Source organism: Apteryx mantelli, chromosome 19, assembly GCF_036417845.1.
Source record: "Apteryx mantelli isolate bAptMan1 chromosome 19, bAptMan1.hap1, whole genome shotgun sequence".
Lineage (NCBI taxonomy): Eukaryota > Metazoa > Chordata > Aves > Apterygiformes > Apterygidae > Apteryx > Apteryx mantelli.
The window spans coordinates 15996352-16006612 of NC_089996.1; the positions used below are offsets into that span (position 1 = coordinate 15996352).

At 57.4% G+C, this 10261-nt stretch overlaps 1 long non-coding RNA gene across 1 annotated transcript in view; it reads right to left on the reverse strand.

Moving 5' to 3' along the window:
• The window catches only part of LOC136993672 (uncharacterized), a 54401-nt gene extending 47578 nt beyond the window's left edge, over positions 1–6823 (reverse strand). Inside the window, exon 1 of the long non-coding RNA XR_010886070.1 lies at positions 6545–6823. This is a non-coding gene — a long non-coding RNA (uncharacterized lncRNA). The remainder of the gene's footprint in view (positions 1–6544) is intronic.
• Positions 6824–10261: the final 3438 nt, after the last annotated feature.

Consider the following 10261-nt stretch of genomic DNA (forward strand, 5'->3'; position numbering starts at 1 on the left):
TGCAAAGCTGCCACAACCCAATGCAGTACAGCATCGCAGCAGCAGGCATGCAACACAACCCACCTCGCATGGTGGGCGCATCCACAGCAGGGCACAGAACCAGGCTCCACTGCTCCACAAATGTCCTGACGAAGTTAGCCCCCGCGCCTGGGGGCCAGCTTTCCGATCTCAGCTGCACTGAGCTCATTTGAAGGTCTGGACTATTAGAGATCACAAACGGCTCCGAGCACGGATGCCCGCTATCCCTTACCTTTGGGGAGAATCTCTGCCAGAGGGCCAGGACAGAACCAGCATCTTCCTCCCGGCTCCCCACTTCAAAAGCAAACACAGAAATCACTGAAAGGTCGTCAAAGCCAGCAGCGAGCGGCTCTGCCTAGGAAGCAGTGGCCATGCAGGGTGGCTAACACTGGTCTGGAGGCATCTTGATTTACAGCTTGTCTGCCAGGTCTGCACTCGCACACACTACAGCATGTGTGCTTACACACGCAATTTTATTGGAGATACATTAGTGCGCACACTACCCTGCTTCGTTAGGGCGCTGCTGCTCTCCAGCACAAAGTCCGTATTTGTTTCCCTGCAGGGGTGGAAATAAAGGGGGTTTTGTATTTTCTTCCTCTTCTCTTTGCAGGCTGGAGTGAGTTTATTTGACACTCCAGCACTCTTTGTGAGCTGAGTGCCCGAGGATAAATGCTACCCTTAAGAGTTACTTGGCGTTAGACAGAGGGACCCTCTTCAGAGGAGAATGGGGGCTTGTTGAGCGGGGGCGGGAGGAGCGCGGGGAGGGGGCCGCCGAAGAGCGCCCGGCAGCCTCATAGAAGGGTCTCTGTCCTGGGTGCACAATAGAGCGAATTCTTAAAGATACCAGGAGCTGAAAGGAAGGAAGGAACTTTCCTCCCTTTAAAAAGGATTTTCGGGAACAATTGAAGAAGCTGTAAAAAGGGGATCGTTATTTCCCATACAGTCTGCTGAGCTGGGAAGCCCTCCCTCTCTCCCTCCCCCTTGCCGAGCTACCGCTCCCGAGTCCTCTGCCGGGAAGACTTGACACACAGTTTGGAGGAAAAAAAGGTAGGTGAGCAGCACCTCCTCCCTAGCTCTGTGACGGGGAGTTTTCTGCAGACACGTGCTCAGACCAAGTCTTATCCAGCCCCGAAAGAGGCACCTGAGCCACAGCAATCTGGCTGGAGAGCTTCAGCTCCAGGTTGAAGCGAACAGATCCCAAGTGCTTCCAGAGCTCTTGCTGCCCCTTTCCACCAGTGACAGGAGCCCCATCCAAACCGCAGCCCGGCAGGATGCTCACATCCACACACCTCACGGGCATCCCGCACAACAGCGGCCACAGCCCAGACGTCAACATCTTCCCAGCCCCAAACTGAGCGCAGCCCACCACACTGCCACCCCAGGTGGGCACAGGACTCACCTGGGCTTCGCCCACCCAGGCTCTCCCATTTCCTCCTTCACCCCCAGTTTGCTGAGGAGATGCTGGAACCAAGCGTGCAAAATAAAATAAGTAGCAGAGCTCTAGCTGGCAATAAGGAAGGCCACTAAAGCCTTCAGAGCTCCTTCCCTGCCAGGCAAGGGGACCTGCTCTCCCTAGTCCAGAGCCTTTTCTCAAAGGCTGCTTTTCACAAAGGTGGCAGCACTCAGCTCAGTTTCTGCTCAGGGGCTTCCAGTCATGGGCAAGCAGAGCATTCCTGTCTTGGGAGCCTAGCAAACCACCCAAAAGCTTTAATTCTTAGAGTTTGCTTCAAAATTCACTGCAGAGTTGAGCATTTGGTCATACAGCTACTGAACTAGTCAAACTGCCCCTTGAGGTCACCGGTATCACAGGTCCTGGACCCCAGCAGAAGGTACCACTTGTCTTGAGAGCTCATAGGGAAGCACCCAGTGATGGGCACAGCCCCAGCCGTACTGCTGACCTGCATGCGCCAGCCCTCAGCTGCTGAGCTCATACGTGTAGAAATATCCGACATGCATAGAAGATGAGCAAAAGAATGCTACAGGTCAGAAACTCACTGAGTACAACTCAGAGCCTCGAGGAATGCTCTCTGCATCTTCCGACTAGCCACTTGAGCCCACATCCCAGAAGTGTGCTTTCTCACACCTACTTTGGGAAAGACTTCCAAAACTGAGAAGTCACTCCTGAAACATGCTGTTCCCAAATGTGCAAACTAAAGGATCAGCAGCAGGAGCCGAAGGCAACTGGAATGACAGTAACGATCCTCCACCCACTCCAGACCGGATGAGAACCTATACTGAGATCCCGAAGCATCCTGCCGCCATCTGACCTGGCTCAAAACACTTACAAGCAGCCCACAGCAGCACTTCAAAGCCAAAAGGCTCTAAAGCTTTCATATAGTAACATCCTGTGCCATGCAAAAATCTTTTGGCCCCGAGAAATACTAGTCACGTTCTTGTGCAAGAGCAGGAGCTGCATTAGAGGTTCAAGGTTGTCTTAGACTGAGCTTTATTTAGGACAGAGCCATTGCTGTTCACTTCCTCCTTCACGAGACCACAGGCAGTTTTGCTGCAGATGTACTAGACAAGCAGCTCTGATCCCCTTCCAGGGAGAAAGGGCTGGGATAAACTCCCAGAGAGAAGCTTTAAAGAGGGTCTGACTAGATAACATTTGCTCCTGATTTAAAACCCATTCTGGGCTTCATTTTTGCAGGAAAAGCTGCACAACCACCCAGGGATCAAACACATTTATTTAAAGGCTTAGGTTTTAGCCCTCAAAAAACATCTGTGGTTTGGCAGAAGGAACAAGCCAACTGAAGGAAAAAATGTTACCTTCTCAGGGCAAGGGCGCAGCACAACCCTAGGGCTGAGGTCTTCGCACCTCATCAGCGCTGTGCTCAGCAGAAGACATGATGGACTCGACACCAGAACCAGCCTCCCTAACCACAGCCATCCCAGCTTGTTTTCCTCTTAGGTGCCAGTCCAGGAAAGCGCCGCCTGCGATTCAGCTGCTGCCACAGGGGGGAAACCCAAAAGGAAGAGAAGGGAACATCGAAGCTCTGAAGCAGGCTGCAGAGGGGGACACGAAGCCGTACCGAACGCGGGATCCGTCTCCAGGGACTAATAAGGCAACACACTGTAAACCCTAATCCAGTGTTAAGAGCTTTCATCAAAAAGGAACAGTATTTATTAAGGAGTTATAGGGGGTAGTAAAAGTGTTTTCATGCAGCGTTTACACTAACATAGGGGACTTTATGCTAGTGTTTGGCCCTTCGTTGTTTTTTTTTTTTTTTTTAAATACATCTTTCTGATGAAATAAGCCATTCTGAACAAGGCTGCCCTTTGTAATGCAGTTATAACTTTCTGGCTGGCCTTGGCAACTGGCAAAACATTGTGCTTTTCTTGCCCTCTCTTTTGTTGCTTTTCTCCTCTGTTCAAAGTTCAAACAAACAAAAAACCCCCCAGCAAGCGGCATTACGTTTTGGCATCATCCCCCCCTTGTCTGGGGCCGGGGAGCGGCGGGGGGGGGGGGGGGGGGGCGGGGGCGGCCCGCGGCGTTTCATCTCCGCAAACGCAGGGCGCCCGGCTCATTCCTCCGAGACGAGAACCCCCAGATAGAAAATCCAGAGTCCAAAACCCTCCGCAGTCTAGAGCGGAGCCAACTGCTATTGAAAAAAAACACCCACCACCAATGGGAAGCGATGCTACTCTATGGAAATACGTTTAAAACCAAACACAAAAGGAATGCACAGCGACTCCAGCCCCATCGGAAAGGCCGGGTCTGCGCCAGGCTTCCCGATCTCACGGCTGCGCTTCGCTGCAGCGTCAGCGTAGGACAGCCTGGGGTCCCCGGGCCAGGTCACACCACCCCTTACCCCCTCTGCGCTGCACTTTGCAAAGTTGCAGCGCACTCCTGAGCTCCAAGTAAAGCAAGTGCAGACAAGACCAGCACCCAAGTCTGTTTTAGAGATTGCTAAAAATCCCAGGAAAACAGTTTAATTTAAGGCTGGTCTTCAAATAGTTCTTCATGCTATCCACCACAAATGACTGCGTGGGGCCTCAGCCCCCAGTCTGTTTGGACATTGCTCCTCTTCCAGTCTAGACAGGGCGAATCCGCCTTTCCCCAAGCCATGGGCACACTGCACAGCCCCAGCCCCAGCCCTGCTGCGGCCCAGGGATCCGGGGCGAATCCGCCTTTCCGCAGGCCACAGGCACACCACACTGCACAGCCCCAGCCTGGACACAGCACAGGAATCTGGAGCCACCAGAGCAGCTGCTGCCCCGCAGGGGTTCAAGCCTCATGGGTTCACCAGGGTCCTGCCAAGAAGAGCAGCCAGTGTGAGCCTGGAGGAACCATTAGGATCCAGGATTAACATCTCCCTCCTCTTCCCCATCTCACTCCACTGCAGCTCACACAGGGAGGTACAAAGAGGGGCTCAGCCTGGCTTCAGGCTCTTCCCACAGCTCGTGATGGGTCTGGAGTGCAGGTCCTGGCAGAGCCCAATAGACTGGGGCTTGGGACAGTTCAGGCTGCCTCTCCCAGCCCCATTTCGGAGGTGGGGAACTCCATTCTGGACTCTGCCAGCGCTGACTTGCTGGCTGGGCAGGGACGCAGCCTGTCCTGCTGCCCCGCAGGCCAGAGGGGCAGAACATCTCCCACCACCATAACCAAATCCACCAGCTCACAGCACCTGAGCCCTGGCAAGAAACCTGCAGCTGACGGCAGCCAGCTGGGGCAAACAGCTCAGCCCTGCCGCTTCGGGCTTCCCTGTACTCCAGGATCACGCAGCACATTTCTAGTGTGTAAACACAGACCATGCTCCTCCTGCAGCTGTGCATTTCCAGCCCACAGACACTACCATTCCCACCCGGCAGCTTGAGGGATACCAAGGAAAGGAACACTTCTGGCCACAACAGCAAGTTTAGCTCCTCTTGCCTGCACCACAAACGCACTGGGCTTCTCTTCACATGCACGATGCCTGCAAAGCACCTTCACATTGCAGTTCTGCACCCTCTTCCCCTCTGAAAACCTGATGCCTGCCAGAGCTCAGCCTCTGCCACTCCACAGCACCCACAAAAGGGTATCACCAACACTCCAGAGGAAGCCTGAGGGGCACCACATCTCAGAGTGGCTTTTGTTTTAGACACCTGTGCATGGAAAGCAGCTGGCAGCCAAGTGGTTTAAACAGAAAGAGCAAGTCCAAGCAGTTTGTCCTCAGTTTACAGGGAGCCCTTTGAGCAAGGGGAGCACAAAAATACTTAACTTTGAAACAGCCTTCTGCCCTGCAACATCTCCCAGTCAGGGGGCTCAAACTTGCTGTTTGATCTTACATCTGCAGGAGGGATTGAGGTGAATTGGGGCAGCCCATGAAGCTGTTTCCATCCATCTCTAAGCTTACAAGCAGATAAGAAAGCAGATGTCCTGAGAGTGTGACTTGCCTGACAGCAGAGAATGAGTTAGGGAAGAAAGGCATCCTCACATACCCTGCTCCAGCCACTACCCCAGCAATCGCCGTTTCAAAATGCTGGGCAAATGGAGATACAGCTTCCTCCCAAGGCTTGAGTCACTGCACACCAACCCTCTCTCCCTGCTTTCATCCCACCAGCTGTGACCATGATTATAAAAAGATGTCTCAATTAGCTAGAGAGCCGAGCAATTTCTGCAGTCTCAAAACTGTTCAGAGGAAGCAGACTCCAAGCCAGCAAAGAGCAACACTAACAATGTCTGGGCAATAAAAGCTCTTCTTGTTTATATCAAAGTAACCTCAAACATCCTTTCCCCAAACAGGCATCCCTCACCCTCTGTACAGATCAGCAGGCTTGCACATTGGAAGAGACAGTGCTGTCCTCAATGCGCTAGGTCCCTAGGAGCAGACAGCACTAATTTTCTTGTGTGTTATTGGTTGCAGGTCTAGACTGGTGTGGTCTTTTTGTTGTAGCAAGCAAAAGAAGGGATTCATTCATATTTTTCCAGAATTCACACAAAAGTGCTCTTGTGCATCAAAGATACCTTGCATCACCAACCCGTCAAGTGTTCCTCGCTCCCGGGCTCATGCCAGATGGCACCAAACGCTGGCGCAACCCCTTGGGCCCCCACCAGCGGGGGAGAAAAGCACAGAGGGGCTGCCTGACCCCCCAGGGCCCACAACTCTCCCTGTCTCCTCCGGCCAGGCACCTGCCCGCAGCATGCCACACGCCCTCGCTCGCACGGAGCCTTTCTAAGAACGTTTTCCCACGGGAGCAGCAGGGAATAGTCCCCCAAAACCGAAAAAAAAATAACACCCACAGGTTTCGTTTCTTGGAGAGAAGCGGGAAGCCTCCTGCCGCTAGCCAGGCCGGGCCGGGCGAACCCGAGCACTCGCCCTCCGCTCCTCAAGGTCGCCGGAGCCGCCCCGCGCCGAGGCCGGGGCATCCCGGAGCCGCCGGGCGCTGCGGGCCGGCAGCGGAGCGGAGCGGAGCAGCGCGGCGAACAAAGGCGGCGCGCACGGCCGGCCCGGCCCGGCGCCCCCGACACCGGCGCCCCCCGGGGACGTGCGCGGCCGGCACCCCCCTTCCTGCCCCCCCCCCCCGGGGCGAGCAGGGCACCTACCTGCGGCGGGCCGGGCTCCGCGGCTCGCCCCGAGCTGCTTCCCAGCGCTAGCGCCCTTCCCACGGGCTCCGGCAACATCCTCCTCCTCCTCCTCCGGGAACCGGGCCCCGCGCGGAGCCCCCCCAGCGCGGCCGAGGCTCCGCAGCGGGGGAAGCGACTCGGCCGCGCCGCCGGGAGCGGGGAAGGCGCAGCGCCGCTCCCGGCAGCCGGGCCGGAGCCCGCACGGGCGGGAAGCGCGGCGGGAAGCCGGGACCGCCGGGACCACCAGCACCAGGTGCCGCGGCTCCGGCCAGGGATGCTCCGACTGCGGCGCCCGGGCCATTTCCCCTCCTTATATAGCCCCGGCGGCTGCGGGCAGCGCGGCGCGGCTCCACGGGACTTGTAGTTCCTCCCCCCGGGCCGAGCCCGGAGCCGCCTCCCGCCCGGGGAGGGGAAAGCGCAGCGGCGGCGGGGGGGGGCCGCGGCAGCCCAGGCTGCATCTGGCGGCTTTTGCCCCCCTCCCTCCCTCCCTCCCCACTTCTGCAGCGCCGAGCGCTCGGCCCGCGGTCCCCCCTGCAGCTGCAGCAGCTGGAGGCTCGCGGTTGCGCCGGGGAGAGCCCCAAATCCCAAGCGCTCGCAGGATTCCTGGAGTTGCATCCTTCCAGACGCCACCGTCCCGCTCACCAAACCGACCTGACGCCAAACGGGTCATGTGCAGAATTCATCCCATAAACTACTGGGTAAATGAGTAACCGCGCCAAATACTTACACTGAGAACGATTACTTCAATTGTCCCATGTATTAGTTATTGTTTAGTTTAATTATTGTCCCAATTATTAATTTAAATTAATTATTAACCCATCCATGGAATGAATGAGCAATTAACTATACTGTTGACTTGCAGGGTAATTTAAGACTCATTCTTGCAAACACACACAAGCCAGTCCGGTCCGAGTCACCTGCAAATCCTCGCAGGATGGGGCCTTCCTCAGCTAGGCGCACGCTTCGGTGCTGCGCTGCAGATCTCACGTGCTTCCTTTTGACTCGGTCCCAGTTCCTGCGGGGTGCAGGAAAATGCCCTGGAGGAGACAACAGGCACAAGGGAGACGGTAGTGACAGGGCAACCACCACTGCTCTCGATGCCCTCCATCGTCCCCCCGGGATGATCCAGCGCTCCCCTCATCTGGGTGGCAGCCAGACTCGGCTCCAGGAAGGGAATCTCCTGCCCCGGATTGGCTGTGCCTGCCGCGGAGGTTGGCCGCAAGGATGGGGAGCCGGGGGCGGGCTGCAAGCTGCCCCGTGCTGCCCCGAGGCAAAACGGGCCCGGGGGGCACCAGGGCACGCAGCGGCCTCCGCACCCGCCACGGCGCCTGCCCGCGCCGGCAGCGCTCACCCTCGCGCACCGGGAGAGCTGCCGAAGCGAAACGGCAGAAGTTTTCTAGGACAAGTGAGCAAGGGGAGCCGGGGCGGGGGGGGAAAAAGAGAGAGAGAAGGGGAAAAAAAAACCCTCCTGGCATGTTTTCAGGGCCCAAAGCCGGAGTGGAAATGCTTCCCTCCCCTTAATTGCTTCGAGACCAGATGAATTTCTTGAAGAAACCACAGCTGAAATACTGCACAAATCACATTGTTGTGCTTGTGTTGGCTGCGTTTTTAAGGAGGTAAAAGGTCATCGTTTATGGTATATTAAAAAGAAAAAAAATAATATTTTAGCGCTGTGGAGGAGGGGGGGTCGTGTTACTTTTTCATACCCACGTTCTGTAAATTAAAACCCGTTTGGCAAGCACCAGAGTGCGACGAGCAGCGAAGAGCCGAGCTGGGAGCCGGGAGGGAAAGAATTCCCGTTTCTGGCTGTGCCACGGACCCGCGCGTCCCTCTGAGCCGCTCCCGGCCCGTCGTGGTTGCTCAGCCCACGCTGCCCACGTGCGGGTGGAAGCGGCGGTGCCGAGGCCTGGGGCCCCCGGCCGCGCTCCCGCAGTCCCGCGGGGCTGCCCGGGCGAGCGTGCTGCGAATCCCTGCGGATTTGGGGCGCGAGAGGGTGAAGCGCCGTCTGCCTGAGGATCATTCGCTCTGGGGAAGTCCCCACTGCAGCCTCGCAGCGCTCTGCTGCTTTTATTCAAGCGCAGGAATTCAGCTTTTTTCCCCTGCTCCCTCCTTCCCTCCCCGTTCTTGCAGGTCAGTGGAATTACGGTGCTTTTCTTCCGCAGCTGGCTGCCCGGCGAGTGGTGCGGAGACACCCGCCGCGCTGCGTCTCCGGCGCCTGAGTCACCGCCGGAGAGCAGCTGCTCGTTCCTCTTACCTCACCTTCGGAGCCCTACTTGGCTCCAGGTTCCCTTTGCTTTTAGGAATCTTTTACCGGGCTCCCCATTCACGAAGCTGCACCTTCCCAAACGCGGCAGGCAGCTGAGCGGGACGCGAGCCAGGCAGCGGGAACCGCGCGCGCCGCCTCCCCCGGACGCCGGCTGAGAAACCTCAGCGGCCGCTAACCAGCCTGGAAACTCGTAGCAGCAGCTCCGAAAACGACGGCCGCTAATTTGGTATTTATAGCGGGGAGGGAGGCGCGGGCCGCGCGGAGGGTCCGGCGCGCTGCCGCTCGCCTGCCCGGCCCTCGGCCGCCCCCGGCGCGGCTCAGCCCGCCAGCCCCGCGCCGCCTCGCAGACGGGCACGCGGGCGCACGCCGGCCGGCACGGCACCGCCGCTCCCCGGGGTCGCCCCCAGCTCCCGCCACCGTGAACACCGCCAGCATCGCTCTCATTCCCGACCCACAGCGATTTCAGATTTAAGAGCGGAGAAGGACGGTGCAAGGGATCTATCCCGGAGCACCAAGCTGGGGCAGAGCTGGGATTAGCGGCAAGGAGCTTCCCTGGCCACACTGCTGGTGGGACAGGTGACCCCCGGCCATACCGTGCTCACAGGAAGGATGAGACCCAAAGCTCACTGGAGTCGATGGAAAGACTCCTGTTGACTCAGCAAAACTTGGAAGGGGCCCTTAAAGAGCTAATATGAGCTGGACATGGATCGGGAGCATGGAAGTGTAATAATCAGGGCTACGCGTTTAGGGGGCGCTGGATTTCTCAGGGAAAAGGACCAATTTTGTAACTTAATTAAGAAGCTTTGCTTCCTTTTCTGCTGGCACGTCTTCAGAGCCACGTGCCGAAAGGGCTGCAGCTCTTTTAGACGTCGTTCACGGTATTACACAAAACCATTCATGCCACTGTAAGGTCTGGCCACTGCTCCACAAGCTTTCGCTGGTCAGCTCGCCCCGGGGTGAATGTCCACGTGAGACGGACCCGGGCACGGGTGAGGTGTCCCTGCTCCGCATGGAGATTCCCCCATGCCACATCTGAGGAAGGAATTGAAATGGAGATGTGAGATAGTCATTCTTGGATATCAAGTCATGCTTGAGCAGGGGGGGTTGGACTAGATGATCTCCCGAGGTCCCTTCCAAGCTCAACCTTTCTGTGATTCATGGGAGAGCTTGGCTTTGATTTATGGGATGATCCCAGCCCTGGTTTTGCAAGAACATGACGTGACTGTAGAGGGTTCTCAAAGCTGCTGAACTCTGCTGTGTCCGTGCCAGGTAAGCGAGCGTGTGCGCGCGCGCGCGTGCGAGCCAAAGCCGGGCGCCTGGAGCGCGTGCCCACGCTGGCCGGGCCTCGCGTGACTGCGGCTCGGCCGCAAGCGCAAAGACATTGTTTGCAAGCGATGGCCTCCTCCCTGCTCCGGCCCGCATTCCTCCCG